Genomic DNA, 18,894 nt, shown 5'->3' with positions numbered 1-18,894 from the left:
CAATGGCATCAACTGTCTACTTATTTTGAGACCCCATTTAGAGTGTTGTTTTAAAACTTCATAGTTTTAAATGCTTTGGGGTCAAGTACTTTAAAGGGCTACCACATCCATATGTATCTCTCTAATTAATAAGATCCTCCCTGGAGTTCCAGGAGGCATGGAGGGATGAAGTAATATAGCCTTTGTCAGTTGTGGCCCCAAGGTGGCAGAACTTCTAAGTTTTCTATTGGATCCCCAATTTGATAAAGATTTCAATGGAAGGCAAATTTAGGGATTCATACTTAATAGTGAAATCACTTAATAGTGAAATCTCTAATGCCATAACATTATGCCCTTTGCTATCTCCTCCATTTCACCAGAACTAGCCCTTCCTCACCTTTTGTTGCACTTCCCAGACCTCCATTACTTTTTCCCCTCCCAACAGATCAAATGCCATTATAATTTATGTGTACTGAGATTAATACATAGTGGGATTCTGATGTAACATATTAGACCAGCAACCCAGTTTTGCTAGAGTGTACTAGACATAAGACAGCTATGAAAGAGATGCTTAAACCAAGGATGGGGAACCTCTGGATAATGAGCCTAATTTGATCTCCCAGGCTGATCCCTTTCATATCCACTTTCTCATGTCATTTGTGGTGAAAGTCACATTTGCAAATCCTCACTGAAAGCACTAACAAACACAGTTCTATTTTAGCTGCCACACCCCCAAAAGCTGTGCTTGCAGATCTCTACCAAATTCGCTTTACCTTGGCCATCCCACATCTTCTCCAAAGGGGATTATGTGGTGTATCCAAGATCAGGCAGAGCCATATTTTCAAACATCCCAGGGGGCACTTCAGTCAGAATGCTCCTTCTAATTAACATCTCTATATTATGGATGCATTGATATTTCCAGTTTGGTTACAAGTTGATGCTGCTATGTCATCAAGTCATAGCTCCACTTGCACATGGTATATCTGTGTGATTTTGGATTATTACTCATCCACAGCAACTGTCTTGCACTCTTATCCATTGCTGTTGAGAAGTCACCTGACCTTCTGGGGATCTATAAAGGGAGAAAACTGGACAGTCCTCTGTGTGAATGTCTTTCCATTCACCCAAAATGGAATTCCATGTTGTTGAATTTATTTGAACAGTTAAACAGCAAATAATGTCAATTATGAGATTAAGTGTGGCAAAGTTATGGCATGGGGGCTGGAAAACATGACATTACAAGAATTCTTTCAATTCTGTGATATATGATTCTAAGGTTTCTGTAGGCAGAAGTAGGAAATCTAGATGCCCTTAGACAGAATTGGGCAATGCAGCTCACCAGCATTCTATTTATCAACTCCTAGGCACCTTGAGTTTGTGTCACCAAATTGGTTGGGAAAATTATCTAATTTCAAGCAGTGCAACTTTTCAGGTTCCCCTTCCCCCAGACAAAAATGGAAACAAAAGATGGAGGCTTCTGGGGGGCATTTCTATACGTAAAAAAATGAACTCCACTTCAAAATGTCCTGAAATTGCATCACCTGGTTAAGCTATTTTGCCAGCTAATAACAATGGCATAATTTCCAGCCATGGGGCAGGGAGCATCAAGGCTTTTAAGGATGGAACTGGGAGCTGTTTTAGATTATCTATTCCCTGTATTCACCCTGTATCCCCTGTATTAAACTACAAAACTACCCTCCCAAACTACAAAAAAAAAAATCAGCCACATCCCTTCTAGTGCCATCAGTTCATCACCTTCTGTGGCCCTTGCTTGATTGTTCAAAGGTTGTGAAGTCCTTGGGGTTCTCTGGTCAGCAATCATCACCCAGATAAGCAGAGATTAACACCAAGATTATCACCAGACATACAATCAAGCAATAAACAATGCCCTAATCAAGGAACTACCAGAGAAAAAACAACACACACACACACACCCCAAAACTGGCAGGACAAGCTACTGTATATAAACAAACAGCAAACCCCACTCCATTCTAGCACTGAAGATGTTACCTAACCAGGTAATGTAATGTTTGCAAGAAAACAATCAAGCTCAGAGAATCCCAAGGACTCCACAGTTCAACCTTGAACTACATATATTCTCTTCTATTGTTCAAAGGTTACACATCCCTGTCTTAAGATATAAGAAGAAATTATTGCCAGCAGCAATTGGGTTATTTATTTATTTATGCAATAGCTATATGCTTTACAGGTCAGAAGATGTCTCAACATAATATACATATATATTTATAAAGCATCATTAAATAAATGTCATGATAAAGTACAACGTAAAGCATTTAAACTAATACATTGAAATTTATTTTAGAAATACACTTATATATAACACTCATACAAGGAAAACCTAAGTGAAGAGATGGATCATTATGAAGTGTCCAAAGCACATATTAGTGCCTCCCAAATATAGAGAGAATGAACAGGCATGTGGCTTATGTGTTTCAGTGGAAGTTAGGATGGCTGAAAGAGTCAAAGGTGATGGGCAGAAGTGAGGGTATCTCAAGCAGAGAGAATAGATAAGCACTCTCAGCAGACACAGTATTTCACAGTTTGGATCCTAGTGGCATTCCTCACAGCCATCTCAGTTTGTCTCATGGTAAGGCCACCTCTGGAAATGACCCATCTTTCTTCAAATTAGTCTCTGTGTATAGCTTAACAATATTATAGTCAGTGTTGCAGCTGGATCTGAAAAGGAAGCAACTGCTGGCTTTGTTCTTTGCAGACAACCCTGTGGCACCATGACTTCTCCTAGAACTCTGATAGTGAACAGAAATTTATTGCAGTGTTAACACTGAACACGCATCATATACTCAAGTTCTGTATATGTATTTTTAAAAGTTATTGTCACAGAAATGTCACAAACCTCCTGTGATCTCTTTTAAAAAATTGAATCCTGCTGAACGTTTCTTCACTAAGAGTGGTATGTTCTTAATGCTAGTGAACATTTTGAGAAACACACAAACCAGGTAGATAAGACAACTGTTTCAGGACAAGCTATTGCTGTGTGTGATTAGTTTGGTGCATAACTGAAAACAAGGTTTTCAGTACAGACATTTTTGGTGAGAAGAGGAATGTTACATGTGTGCAAGAGATGTCCTTGTTTTCATCTGTAAAATGGAAAGAGTTTGGAATATAGGATTTAAAATAATTACTTTCAAAATACCTCTATGTTAATTATTTTAACACTGAACCATGCAATAACTTCACTAGGTTTTTGTATATGTGTGGATGTCATTTCTTATTATGAAAGATTTTCAAATATTTTGTTAAATCAGATTCTTTTCCCATTTCATTCCTTAAACAATTGCAAAAGAATAACAATAATGTGCCAGAATTAAATCTTATCCTGCCTAGATAATCTGGAGCTGAGACTTTATGACATGATTAAAGCTGAGATGCTCACCAGAGGTAGGGATTTTCTAGGAGGGGGGGAATAAAAATATTCAGCCCCTTGCTGATTCCTTTTGTGCATTTCTCTAAGATATTTTATATGGTTACAAACTATAAAGTCACTGCACATTTTCCTCTGTATTATGATGAAAATAGATTACATCTTTCCAGAAACCTTGACGATCTTTTTTTTTAATTCCTCTATGTTCACTTATACATATTTCTTGAACTACAGAATGTTTTATCTATACTCCATATATTTCTGATATTTTTCATCACTGTTCCTGTAAAAAAATGCATCTGTAAAAGACAATTATGGAAAAAATAATAGCAAAACAACTGAAATTAGTAACTTCATGTATTTTATACTAGAAGTATGACTTAAGATAACAATAACTGAGGTTGTAATTTATAATCTAGGAGTAAGTCCCATTAAACTCAATGGACTTTATTTTAGTACCTATATCCTTACCAAAATACTTGAAATCCCGTAATTCAGCATTATATGTATATAGTAAATTATAAAGTAATGGTAAGCGGTTTTTCTATAACAAATTTAAAATGTTATTGTACTAGATTTTCAACTTGAGTGTTTCACTTTCAAAATGTATTTTTTCTTTCAGAAAGGTATGATCTGTTCTGTTCTGAAACCAACTATTAAGGGAATAACAGCAACAATATTGCCCCACTCTAAGTAGGTTAGTTCACTGTTCCTATAGTAAAGGAATTTGTGAAATAATTGCACTAGAGTAAAATTCTGTGAGCTAATGGATTGACACTAAGGTTCTTTCTGCATGATACACCCTATTGCAAGCTAGCTAGTCACATTTTCTTCTAGCATGTTATGCCAATCAAGCCCCCTGTGGCTAATTTATGGGTTAGCATATTGTCTAAGCCCAGAAAACTGAGTGAAATAAAACAATGCTAATTTAACCATATTAATTAAGTTCACAAATGTGATATGTGTTTTCCCTACATTCAGATCATGCAATTGAAACATGAGTATGTGATATAGAGATGAATTTCTATCATCAGATATACTGTAGTTTAAGAGTGCTTGAATAAATTATGTCCTGGGCTTTGTCTCCTAATAACCATCCAGACGTTAGGCTCTTCTTCAATTCTGCATCTAGGTGAAGGTGAGTAGCCCTTTTAAAGAGTAGATCTAACCTCTAAGTTATGTTCTTATTGCTGCATTAGACCACAACATTGTAATAGAGCATAGCATGTAAATGAACAAAGCAACAGTTAATCTTGGCTAAGACTCGGATTCCCACTTATTTGCAAATTTTATTTATTTGTTTGTAACATGTAGGTACACACTTCCTCTCAGTGTGTACCTTTCTAAAGGAATTCTGAATATGCTTGGTAATCTATATACTCAAGTGACTAGTTGTAGATGGAAATTATTAATTTTTATTTAGAATTTTGTGTGTCAATTTGCTTTACCCTGGATTGAACTGCTTTCTATATTAGGGCATTTGGCTGCATTATGTTAAAAGAGAACTCCTCATTAAAACCTGATGCACTTACTAAGTAGATCCTCAAAATCTCAATATCTACCTGATTGTTTGTTTGTTTGTTTGTTTGAGGTTCCAAGTAAAATTCCTTGGGAAGAATTTCCACAAGCCACAGAAAGTGGGCAAAAATCAATCTGCAGCCTATCTTTAGATAAAGGGTCCCTCTCCTATTATATAAGTTAATTTCCCTTTCCCAGAGGGATAGCCATGTACAGTTATAAGAAACGGTATTATTATGCATCTTCCAGGAACGCTCTCATCTCCTTGTTTCAGGTAAGGCAACACTAAATGACAGCCGTCTGAAATCTCAACATTTAGAACTGCTTAGCTACACAGTTTCTATTCCTATTAACTCAAATTCACTGGCCTCCTCTTTTCTGAAGAAGTCAGATACTTGTTTGTTCTTTAACGTCCTCTATATAGGTCACTTTGGTGACTTGCAATTTTCTCTAGGCTCAGAGCGAAGTGCTGTTTTTTCACCTTTAGAGTTCTAAATAGAGGTCTAACAATCAATCCTTCCTCTCCATTATGAATTTGTATGATATCTGCATTTAGTTCTGGAGGTCTTCTTTATTATCTTTTTGCCAGAAGTACAGTTTGTGAGGACAAGAGAAGTGGCCTTTTCAGTGAAGGTGCCTAAACGATGGAGTAGCTTCCTAGTGGAAATCCATCAAGCCACTCCTTTGCCTGTTTTAAAGAGGCTCTCAGAGCTATTTTATTCTAGCAATTGTTTTAAAGTTGAGTGTTTGATCATTTTTAATTAGATTTGTTTTAATTTTAATGATTTCTGTTTTTATTTATATGACACTTTAAGTTTATTTTAATGCAGTATAGTGAAATAGAAATATTTTGAGTAGTGACACTGAGTTTACTACATCTTCAGCGTAGTATGAAAATGTGAGCATACAGCAGAACAAGAGCAGGTTTACTCCAAATAACCAGCTTCCCAGGCATGAAAGGATATCCTATGATTTTCCATGTTCTGAGTAAAAATGCCCTTGTTAGCCTAACTTACAAGAACAATGTTTAAAATGGGTCAAATTACAGGATCCTAGGAAACCTGGTGGGCTGAGATCTCAATTCAAAATCATTTAGTTAGTTCATAAATAAGAAACTCTTTCTGTGCAAAAGACTCCAGGCCACCTCACCTCAAAGTTTTGATCTTTCCAAATTTTCTTTCCTTACTTACCCTACCAAATTTTACTTTCCTTATTTTCTAGAAAAGATTCTGATGTCTGAGCTCACCATGTGTTGGCTATAACATGATTGTTTCTGAATTCTTGCAATAATGGGCAATAGGGAGATGTTCTTAGTTAGATTTGGTATTTAAACAGTTAATGAAAACTCTGTCAGTCCAGCTGGATCTTTTCTCTGCATAACTGACCCTTCTTGCCTGATCTGGTAGTGGATTGTTTATGCCACTTTGGTAATTAACCACTATCAGCCTCATTAATGAAACATAAACCACCTCTCCTGCTCATTTATAAAGCTCTTGTCAAACATTTAAACCAAGGGTAAAATCTCAGCAAAGTAGCAGCCCTTCCATAGCTACTGGGGACTGATTACTGGTGGTCGTTTTGTTGTTGTTTTTCATTACAAATATTTCTTAAAAAATTAAATCATATCCTAATCTATTGGTCTTGGCTAACCCTACAAGAATCCAGCTGTAATCTATCATTTAAAAGAGAAACTTTTGGGCAATCACACTGTCCCTTTCCCTCCCACTACCCCCCATGCAAAAGACTGATGTTTCAACTCTTAACTATAAATTATTTAACTATAAAAATAAGAATGAGACCAAAGCTCGCATACACTTCCTTAAAAGACTTCCTCTTCACTTTCCTTGCATCTGGGATGAAGTTCAAACTGAGGTGCTAGGCTGTTTATTCTGTTTATTGTTCACAGTAAAATCCATCTTGGGATTGGAAGCCCCTGGGCTCCTCACCCAAGTTAATTATCAAAATGCAGCCAAGTTTATACCATCAGAGTCAGAACTAGGACAACTTTAAACAACTAAATAGAATTTTAATAATAACTAACAATTAACTGGTAAATGAATAAGAGTGGGTCTATGAGAAAGGCTGATTTGCCATCTTAACATATTTTTTTTAGATTTTTTTTTTTACCCTGCCTTTATTATTTTTATAAATAACTCAAGGTGGCGAACATTCCTAAGACTCCTTTCTCCTCCTATTTTCCCCATAACAACCACCCTGTGAGATGAATTGGGCTGAGAGGGAATTACTGTCACCCAGCTGGCTTTCAGTATTTCCACAAAAAAAAAAAAAAGGAAAGGAAAGGTTGCCATATGGATGATGGTCTAAATCTGTTCTCTGTTGCTCCATAGATTAGAATCCAAGGTGACATTACAGTTACATAAATTAAAAAGAGTGGGGGGTGGGGGTGGGGAATCAGAAGGAATCTGGTAGCACCTTTTCTAACCAACAAATTTTATTAAAAGGCAAAACTTTCATGATGCATAGAGTGGCTACACTGATGTAGCATTTAAATTGTGATGAGACTAGTTATACAGGTTGGTTATACAGATGCAGGTTACATGTGAGACAGATTGCCAGTACTTTATCAATTAACAGTTGTAATGTGTTAAAAAAACATTCTGTTTATTGAGACCTTTTGAGATTGCCTGAATCCTTTTAATATATGTGAGTTCAGCAATCTCTTACTCAATGGTACTGTTAAAGTTTTGTTTCTACAAGATGGTAGCTTTCAAGTCTGCAAAACAATGTCTTGGGAGGTGACTGATAATGGTAGGCAGTATATCACATTAGAGGAACAGCATGTAAAGTAATCTCTAGTCTTGAGTTTGCATTTATTGTAGCCAATGATAGCGCTCCTGGTGTAAATGTGGGGACAAAGTAGACATCTGGATTTGTCACAACATCTAGTTTCCATAAGATAATTGTTCTGTTGTTTCTTATTGCTAGTGAGACTCTGCTTCATGTTGGGTGGCTGTATTCAAATATAAGCCTGCCACACTTGCATACACAGAAAGTACAGTGTTCATTGTCCAATACTGGCTGTAGCATATTAATAATGTGTTTGAGTGGTTTGTGCTGTGAGCTGTAGGTGACACCAATGGTGTTCTATTCTGTTTCTGTGTCAGTCTTTTAATAGGTTCTTCCTGGGAATTGATCTGGCCCTACTGATTTGTCTATTGATCTTGTTCGGTAGATAGTTCATTCTCCTGAATGCCTGGTTTAATTCCATCAGTTGAGCATCTCTGTCAAGTGGGTCAGAACAAATGTGGTTTAGCATACAGTCTGGCTGTAGATGATAGATTTAGTAGTTTGTTCTGGGTGGAAGCTGGAAGCATGTAGGTATCCATAGCAATCTATAGTTTCCTTTATAACATGGTTCATTGGGTAGTTTTATGGTGACATTAAGAAAGTTGTATAGATAAGTTGAAACTGAGGTTGATTGTGGGGTGGAAACTGTTGAAGCCATGAAGGAATTTGATAATGGATTCATTTCCATATGTCCAGATGATGAATATATCATTAATGAATCTCAGGCAGAGGGGTTTCAGAAAGGGGGGATTGATTAAACATAAGCAAGAATTTCCTAATGATATGCTTCTGTTCATTGGTGGGGCAACAGACTCTCCTATGTTAGAGATTCCTAAGAAGTGAATAAATGGCCATAGTAGGAACATTATGGCTATGAGTTTCAATCATTGACAAACGTATGGTATAAATTAAGATCTTTTTAAACTAATGATTATATAAATGAAACCATGCAACACACATTTAAACCATACTTCGTTAAAAAAAAGATGTTAGATTGTCCCATATATTTAAGATACATTATAAAGTTTATTATAAAAGCAAATTGCAGTTTTTATTAAATGAAAATATAATTGCTGATTTGTCAGTTAAATGCCAGTCACCATTCAGACTATTTTAAAAACCATATTTTGCTGTTTATATATGCCTAGTCTAAATTTCAGGGTAGTTGGTATTTCAGAGGAATTAGCAGTTTACCCTGGTGAAGCCAACCAATATAACAGTGAAAGACACAGAAACTGACTTCTATCAATGTTGAGGTTTAATTACCATTTAACACTGTGGATTCTGCCATATACAACAAGATTTAAAAATCTATCCATTTCCTTTCTTGAGTGGAAAAGTTATCCAGATTCCTTCTTCCAGTGGGCAAATCTTTTCTCGCTCTTCTTCTGATGTATTTTTCCTGTTATATCCTCATAAAACTCTAGCTGATAATAAGATGGACAAATAGAGGAGGGAACAGTTGATGATTCTTTATGAATTTGTTACATATTGTCTTTGATATGTAATATCAAAGATATTTGAGCTTAGATCTCACTAAAATCAATAGAACAACCTAAACATTGATTTCAATAGGGCCCATCAACTAAAAATATTCTATTACATCAACTAATTAATAAGTGTATATTAACAAGGTGTTATTAAAATTACAAGAAGAAAAGCCCTGGAAAATTATATCACAAATAAAGTAACTTCACATCTGGCTACTGCAAATCAGATGTACTGTAGATTTATTTTTCCAGGAATAATAATTCTTTGGCCATCCCCTGTATATGAAAACACCACCATTCTTGATGTCTTGAATTTCCACATATTGGGAATATAGCTAGGAAGAACATATGCATCTTTGATAAACAACAGTCTAAACTCTTTTTTTTTTTAATCCTGTGGAATTCATTCCAAATTTGATAATAGTAGGACAAGCCCAGACCTTATGAGTTAATTTTCCAGCCTATGTATTACATCTCAAATAGTAAGGCAATTACAACCAAGCAAGGTCTCTAATATAAACAAAGCTAAATTTTATGTTGCAATAATCTTTATAGCATGGATCCATTGATTTACAAGCACAGGACAGTTGTATAAATAATTAATAACCATTTCATTCAATTCCCTCAACTTTTTATAAGAACAGGTTACTAGCTTAAGAGTCCCAACTGACTATTCTGAAACTTCTAATAGATATGGAACTTATAAATCAGTTTATATTGTCTGTCTGTCTGTCTGTCTGTCTGTCTGTCTATCTATCTATCTATCTATCTATCTATCTATCTATCTATCTATCTATCTATCTATCTGGGTTGAATGAAAAGTAATGCCTCCACCTCCATAACTGTAGTTTAAATGAAACATGAAAAATCTTTGAAATAAGCTCTTTTGTTACTTACACTCTTCTGCCAATGATAGATAAGTCTCTTAAAGCCATCACAAAATAACTCCACACTTTGTCTCTTCAGTCAGTTCCATTCCACCTCTTCATTTGAGTAAAAGAAATGCCCACCAAGATTTTTTCCCCCCAGTTTTGGGAAAAGTGGAAGTATCATGGCCCCAAGTCTACACTGTATAGCAAATAGGCTTAGACCATGAGATCCAACTTCACAATTGCCTCTTGGGTGGCTCATGAGGTGTGAGGCCTAGTGTTGTCAGGTTACAGCAAAATGCCCTTCTTACACTTTCAACTTCTACTTAACTGTTGTTTCAAATTTTGAGTGTTGCAGTGTAGGTGAAACTTTGTGATAATATTCCATAGGCTGATGAAGATGAGCCTATGTTTCATTGGCTGTCACAATGCTGTGAAGAAATTCCTCACCTTCCTTGTGGTAGTATGACAACAATTGCTGGCATGTGTCAACTCTTGAAGCTCTCACCTCTGCTATCAGCATGAAGGAATCCATTTTGCACAAACTTTCTGATATTAAAAGATCATCAATAGTATGACCCATACATCCCTGTGAAATGCCAAGCTTGACAGCAATTTCTCTCTGAGAATCAATTGATTGGATCAGCATAAAAATGTATAAAAACATAAATAATGTGGATAAGGGAACATTTATTCATATCATATGGGCTGTCCCATTAATCTTTGGGTCAGTATTCACCACTGAGTAAACTTGAAATATATACAAAATATTTGAAATCCATCTTTATGCAAAACTATGGTTAGATCACACATGGAGATGGGAAAGATAATTATTCAAATTTGGATATGTGTTACTCCAGACAAACATTATAGGTATGTGCCTACTTTCCATTTATGAAGTGCTGTGGAAAAACTAATGAACATTGTTTCATATTATTAAAAGTTAATGATTAATTTAAAACATACTCTGATTATTATTTTGCATGAAATATATTTTATTTGTATGTGTATTTGGGTTTTTTTTCTATTTCATTTGTTTTTCCCTATACCTTTTAGAAGACATGTATAGCATTGCTCTATAAATGTATTTCATTGATTTTTATAATAAAATAATTTTTTTATTTTTAAAAAAATGGAATATAAGGTTTACAGCAATGAGGTCTTAAACAATTAAAGCATCTGTGTCATATGCTTTTGCAATGGGAAATAATATTTTATGTATCAAAGAAAGGAAGTGTATTGATGTTGGAAAGGATTAATGGACCACCAAGTATCTGCTAAATAACTTAAGCTACAATCATACTTTCAAGCAATTTACCTAACTAAAGCAGCAATTATATTAGAAATTAGTCCCACTGAATTCAGTATGATTATATCTGATTTAATTATTAGTCTAAATTCAACTTACGTATCTCCTGGATCTGTAGACACACTTACCTTTGGTGCCACTAGCCTTGCCATTCAAAGTTGTAACACTGCTCCCTCTAGCCAGCCAGTGGGAGGGTCTCTGGCCTTTAGCTCACTTTGCTAGCTTTTCAAGATAAGGGATTTAATTTAAAAAACAAAAAAGACAAGTGATGCTCCATTCAACAAAAAATGGGGGTGGAGTAAAACAAAGATGATATGATACTCTGACTTTTGGAAGGAGAGGAGAATCTCAGAGGTGGAAGGCAAAACAAGGTAGACATTCCACCAATAGGAATATTGAAGAAGGAGGGCTATGCTTGTCTCTGGCAGCCAAAAATCTGAAGGAGCCTGGTAGCACTTTTTCCAGCTAACAAATTTTATGAAAAGGCATGAGCTTTCGTGAGCTATACTCACTTCATCAAATGCAGCAGATGGCTAGACTCATGTAGGATTTAAATTGGGATGAGGTGGGGGGGGGGAACAGAGAGGGAGACAAGGTTGTTATGCAGATGCAGGCTGTATGTTACAAAATTACTATGGCTATAAACAAGAGCATGCTTCTGCCCATTTTGTTGTATGGAAGTAAAAGTTAGCATACCTGGTTAGGATTAGGATTAGAATAAATTGGGGCTGAATGAATGTGAATTGAATACAAAAGTGACCAGTACAAAATAAATGCATTGAGGTGATTGGCCATATAGAAAGAATGATGAGTATCAGATTGCCAAATTGAATGGGTTGATAAGGGGAAGACCAAGTAAGTTGTGGTCAGATAGAAACTATGAAATTGTCAAAAAAAGAGGTGAGATGTTTAAAGAATAAAAGCCAATGTACGAAGTAATATGTGGACATAGTAGAAGCAGAGATGGTTTACCAGGATAGGAAACTATGGAGAAACATAATTATTTACTTAGATTTTCTTTTTCTTTTCTCTTATCTCCTCTCTTTCATTCCTTTTGCTCACTCCTTTTCACTCCTTTTCTGTAAAGTTGGTTCTTATGATCCATTTGATTTACTGACATTTTTGGCTCATTACAAGGTCATTTGGCTAATATTTCATAAATATGAAACAGAGAATTTGTGTTCTTTCTAATATTATACAATCCTCCTGTTCTTGTGGATTATCAGGATAGAGCAATGGCAAATAACTAAAATAATTGGCCTAACCACTTGACTTTGGCTTTTTGGAACTGCTAATGTTTGTTCCAGTGCTGTAGCAAGTGTTGAAACATGTGATGCTAAAGTGTAGAAGTTTCTGTTCACTTGTGCCAAAATTAGAGAACCAGATTTTCCTAATTATTTGTGGGTGAATGTCTGCACTTCTTTAAAGCGCACAGCAGATAAAAATGTGCTCCATTGTAAACAGATGCAGTGCTGCTGATTCGGAAACTTTAAAACACTCAGAATTGTATTCAATGTTGTCAGTTAGCCAGCAAAAAATATTCCCACCCACAAATCTGTTCTGGAAGGATGGGGATCATTGGGGCAGATTGGAGAAGTCTGGAGAGGATGGGAAGCAAACAAGGGATACTTCTAGTATGTGAACAGAGATTTCTTTTTCTTTTTCTTTCTTTTTTTTGTATAACCACTAGAGAGGATTCTTAGCTCTTACTGACTTTTTTCAGAAGTGCTTGAAATATTTATACAGTTTCATCCCTGTTTTCTGTAAAGGCTGTGTAGCTCAACACTCACAATTTACTGTAAAATAATAATGTCAGCATTTTATCAAAAATAGAGTAGAATAAAGCTGCAGCAAGCCAAGCTGATGGATTTCTAATTCCTCCATTTATCAAAGATAATGCGTATCCTTTTGTTTTTTGTTCTCAATTCGAATTCATCTTGGGGAACTTTGTTTGACCAGTGCAAGGAATATTAAATTCATAAACAATGCAATGCTATAATGGATTCTGCCAGATTTATCAAGAGTAATTAATTAATATGAATGTGAAGCTCTATTTCTAGAGGTTTTTTAAATCTCAGTTTTGTTCCCAGAGCTGGACATAAACTATATAATAAACATAGGTAGAATTACTCAGGAATGGGAAGGACATGCTTCTTGGGAAATTACAAAACCAAAGCAAATCTACATAGATCTGAACATTTTAGAGATGTCTTACTCTTTTCAGTAGAATGGCTGAATTTACACATTACACTAAATTAGGTAGGGTTAAAATTTGCAGGCCTAGCTTTTTAGGATTTGCAGGGTTTTAAGGAACATTCTCCGGTCAAAAAAGAGTAAACATATATGATTTTGATGCATGCTGGTCTCATATAAACTTGGGCTAAATGCAACAAAGAACAAGTGAGAGTTAGTTAATGTACACTAAACATCTCATCTGGAATGACTATGGATTGTAAGGAAAGCTATGGCAAGTCTAGATAGCATATTAAAAAGCAGAGACGTCACCTTGCCGACAAAGATCCACATAGTCAAAGCTATGGTTTTTCCAGTAGTAATGTATGGCTGTGAGAGCTGGACCATAAAGAAGGCTGAGTGCCGAAGAATTGATGCCTTTGAACTGTGGTGCTGGAGAAGACTCTTGAGAGTCCCCTGGACTGCTAGGAGGTCAAACCAGTCAATCTTAATGGAAATCAACCCTGATTGCTCATTGGAGGGATCGATAATGAAGCTCAAGCTCAGATACTTTGGTCACCTAATGCGAAGAGAGATCTCTTTGGAGAAGACCCTGATGCTGGGAAAGATTGAAGGCAAAAGGAGAAGAGGACGGCAGAGGATGAGATGGTTAGATAGTATCACTGAAGCAATGAGCATGAAACTGAGCAAACTCAGGGAGGCAGTGAAGGACAGGAAAGCCTGGCGCAATATGGTTCATGGGGTCACGAAGAGTCGGACACGACTTAACGACTAAACAACAACAACATAATGGAAGAGCACAGCACTTAGAATTTAACAAAACATGTTGGAATCAACAGATTTAATAGCACAATTCTCTTCCTCTTCCTAGTTTGTTTTTAGTGAATGCATTTAATAAAGCCTTGAACACTTAAAGATAACAAAATTTCAAGCACAGGTTAAAGTTGGATATGATATATTTCAATTTCTCCATCTGAGGTTTTCAAACCAGACTACTGAAAGAATGCAAATCTTATTTGCTTTCTGACCCATTAGCACACATGATCCATATATTTTTCAAAATTTTATTAACATAAGAACTAAGAGCCAAGAGAGACAGGGAGAGAGAAATCATACATATTTAAAACATCCATATACAAACAAGCCAAAGTATTTATGTTTAATGTGGTATTATAACTATGCTCTATTATGCCTCAGTGGATATTTGATTTTTTTTTTCTTAGCATTTTTCATGCAGGTACAGAGTCCACTTTTTTTCAGATCAACTAAATGTTGATCCATTGGTTGCGACAATTGACTGACTGGCTTGTCACCCAAGCCTGACATAGGCCGAGAGAGAGTGACTGGCCCAAAGTCACCCAGCCGATTTTCATGCCTCAGGCAGGACTAGAACTCACAGTCTCCTGGTTTCTAGCCTGGAGCCTTAACCACCAGACTAACTGGCGCTCTCAGTGGATATTTGATATTATAGTATAAATTGTTTTTGTAACTCGTGGGTAAATTTGAGGGAATAAGGGACTAAAACAATTTTTTTTTTTTTACTTATACACAATGATTTAACAGCAAGGAAAACTAGAACATGGTGCACAATAATGTGCCCACAAATATGTTTCATGGTGCTCAGATAGGCTTCCATACTTTACTTTTTAAGATTGTTTTAATTTAAAAAATGAGATGGTAGCATGCTACAAAGGAAAACACTGGATTTCCAATAATCTCTGGGCCTCTGAGAAAATGAAATGGGAGATGGCTACAGGTCAAAGTTGTGTTGTATTCTGGTATCCAGGTACTTGTGATTGGCTACATCCACATGACAACCATTTCATGAGAATGCCCATAACATGCTTTAAAAAATCCAATATGCCCACTAGCTCAAAAGGTTGAAAACCCTCAGGCTAAAACATATATACTGGATTCATATGTTGAACTAAGTTCTCACTTTCTGAAACTTGATTTGTTGACTAAGCCCCAGTTAGCAGGATTTACACATTGCACCTAAATCTATACTAAATAAAACATATTATGACTTACAACTATGTGTGTGAGTTCTGTCACAGTGGGTATACAAGTACTGAGAATACCTTAGTTGAGAGATGAGTTGGAGAATTCTTTTAACTTTGCCACAGGAAACACTACAAAATGATAGCTTCTAAATTCCTGAGGTTGCAAAATGTACTAATTTATCATTTTCCTGTACATTCAAATCCTACCTGTGCAAAAATAAACAGCAGATAAACAGTATGTGTACATACTGTGGTTAGACTATTTAGCTATTATGCAATGGCATTTCCAGGAGATGTAATAATGCACTGTTTTTCTGTTTAAACTGTAAGCTGTTCAGGAAAAAAGACTGTTCCTTTGGACCTTTAGATTTGAAAAGGAAACCCGAGACATCATTCAAAAGTTGCTAGCTTAAGCATAGTTTGGGAAGAAGGCAGGTACCATCAAACTTAATTAAACCACACATTCCAGAAATCTATTCACTTTTGCATGTGTATGCCTGTTCTACCAATACAATGCTTGGTTGCCAGTCTTTGTTTCACAATCAGAATGTACTACTGAACTTTGAGATCTATGTAAATGCTTGAATAATGCTTAAGTAAGTAATGCTTAAAACAAATTCTGTCTTTCCTGTTACAATATTTATAAGTCAGTGGTAAGCAGCCTGTGATCCTCCATATATTACTGAAGTAAAAGTACCAGGATTCTTCATCATTCACCATTGGCTAGAAATGCTAGATGTTGAACTCAGGAACATCTGAAAAGTCACCCTGCTCTAAATTATCTGGAAAAATGAACTTCACTGGAATGTATATTTGATTTTAAAAAGCTCTTTCCTAGCAATATTCACAAATCACACATTCCAGACATGCAGTGCAATTCTATGCTTGTCTACTCAGAAGTAGATATAGTGAAACTCGTGCTACCAGACTCCTGATTTTCCTTCCACATAGCTATCCATGGAAGCATTAATGCATCCAATAAACCTGATCCTTTGTTTCGTAAATTTAGTTCAGTGGCACATTCTTCCATATGTGTGTGCTTAATTTAGCACCTATAGTTTCATTTGTGAATATGTGATTGCAGCTTTAAAATTCCCTTCATATGTATTTTAATCCTTCCTCAATCTGAAATTCTTATTCATTTAATTAGACTTAGTGGGACCTCATTTAGCATAGACATATTTAAGGCATATGCAAAAAAATATTTACCACAACATCAAACCTTTCTGCTCATCTTCCTTCAGCTTTGGAAGAATGTTATATTTTTCTGCTCAAACACTTGCTGGAGGGAGGGGCTTATCTATTTCCTGTTCCTGTGATTTGATGGCCATTTTTTGAAGCATGCACATATAATTTCACTTCAGAGCATTCAATAATAGTACTCAAGGAATCTGCTTAGGTTTGAGAGTGATTGCAGAAAATTAAATCTTCCACTCATATATCCAGCAACCACTTTAACTCAGTTTGGATTTTAGCAAATGGAACTGAATAGATATAGATACAGATGATATATAAATGTTGTGTAATAAAAAATACAGTAGCACCTACAAAAGCAGCAAAATATGCAGGTAGTCCTCACTTGATGACCACAATGGGCAACTCTGTCACAAAGCGATGCAGTTGTTAAGCGAAACATCACATGACTGTGACAGATTTATGACCTCACTTTTGCTGCAATTATTTATATATATATATATATATATATATATATATAAATATAAATAACATTTATATGCAGATATATATAGATAGATATAGATATATAACATTTTTAAGATTTAAAAAAAAATAAAAACTAACTGAAACTAATATTTGGAATAAAGAAAAGAAAGAAGAAGGAAAAAAAAAAAGCCAAAAGTGCAGAAAAAAAGAAAATATAAAAAAGTAGCTTCTGATTTTCTTTACAGCAGTTATAAGTATAGATGTAAATTAACCTCTTACTCTATGGTTATAGCATGACTTACATTTTTTTCTATAATCTATTTTTTCTAATAATTAAAACCATATATCTTAATTTCATTTTTTCTGTTTCATGCAAAAAGTCTATAAGGGGTTTCCAGTCAGCATTAAACTTAGATAATGTCTTTTCCCTGATCAAAGCTGTCAATTTGGCCATCTCAGCAAATTTCATCATCTTCACCATCCATTCCTCCATTGTGGGTAATGTCGAATCTTTCCACCTTTGTGCATATGATAGTCTTGCTGCAGTTATCATGTATAAAAACAAACTTCCGTGACTTTTTTCCAACTGTTTATCAATCAGTCCCAAAAGAAAAGCCTCTGGTTTCCATTGTACATTAATCTTTAAAATCTTCTACATTAGTATACTGTATGTAATTGAGTCCAGAATTTTCTGGCTTTTTTGCACATCCGCCATGCATGATAAAATGTCCCTTTTGTTGTTTACGTTTCTGCTGAGGTTGTTAAGTGAATCACCCACAGTTGTTAAGCAAGACATCACGTGACCGCAACTTGTGATTTTACTGCTGGCTTCTCCATTGACTCTGCTTATCAGAAGCCAGCTGTGAAACACACAAATGGCAATCACATGACCGTGGGACACTGTGATGGTTGTAAACAGCTCTGTTCTTACAGGGAGATATAGAAATGATTAATGTATGGTGAGGATAAGCACAGTGGAAGGGTGGTCTTTCTTCTGCAAGTAGCCAATGAACTGCAATAAAGAAAAAGAACACTTGAGGTGATATAAATTGGAAAAGCATACTCTGGAAGTAGAATAGAAAATGCCCCCTGAGGTCACTTTGAAGGTGGATAGGGGATTAATGGAAGGTGACATCATCTGGCTTTGCCCACCAGAAATGTTTGCCTTTCCATTCTCACAATGAGGCAATCAGGCAGTACAGATAAGTTCTAGATCTAGAACACAGGAAGATGACTGTGTCATCTACTGTACATCTACTGAATTATGGTAAGTATAGCAGCTATATTTAATTTTAATGAGCTGAGGTTGTGCCATCCTGACTGTATGTCAATATACTGCATGTACTTCCTAGTTAGTGAGATATTGGAAACAGTTTGTTGGCTGTTGGTTATGGTTATAGCATACCAGTGAAGTCACCTAGTGAGTTTGCATGGCTGAGAGGGGTCTTGAAACTCCATCTTCCCAGTTCTAGTCTAATACCTTAATCACGATACCACAGAGTATCAAACTTGACTGATATTGCCCTTCCTGTTAGCAGGGAATACAACATGTGGCATGGGTCTGAATAAGGCTAGTAACCTAATCTACGCTTTCTCTGTCTTGTGTGTGTGTCAAGTCAGTGTTGATTCCTGGCAACTGCCTGGACAAGTCCCTGCAGTT

This window comes from Python bivittatus, unplaced genomic scaffold (genome assembly GCF_059951505.1).
Source record: "Python bivittatus isolate LINGU-HERP-01145 unplaced genomic scaffold, Pbiv_v1 ctg000700_np1212, whole genome shotgun sequence".
In the NCBI taxonomy this organism is placed as follows: Eukaryota; Metazoa; Chordata; class Lepidosauria; order Squamata; family Pythonidae; genus Python; species Python bivittatus.
Note: the sequence above shows the minus strand (reverse complement) of the source record.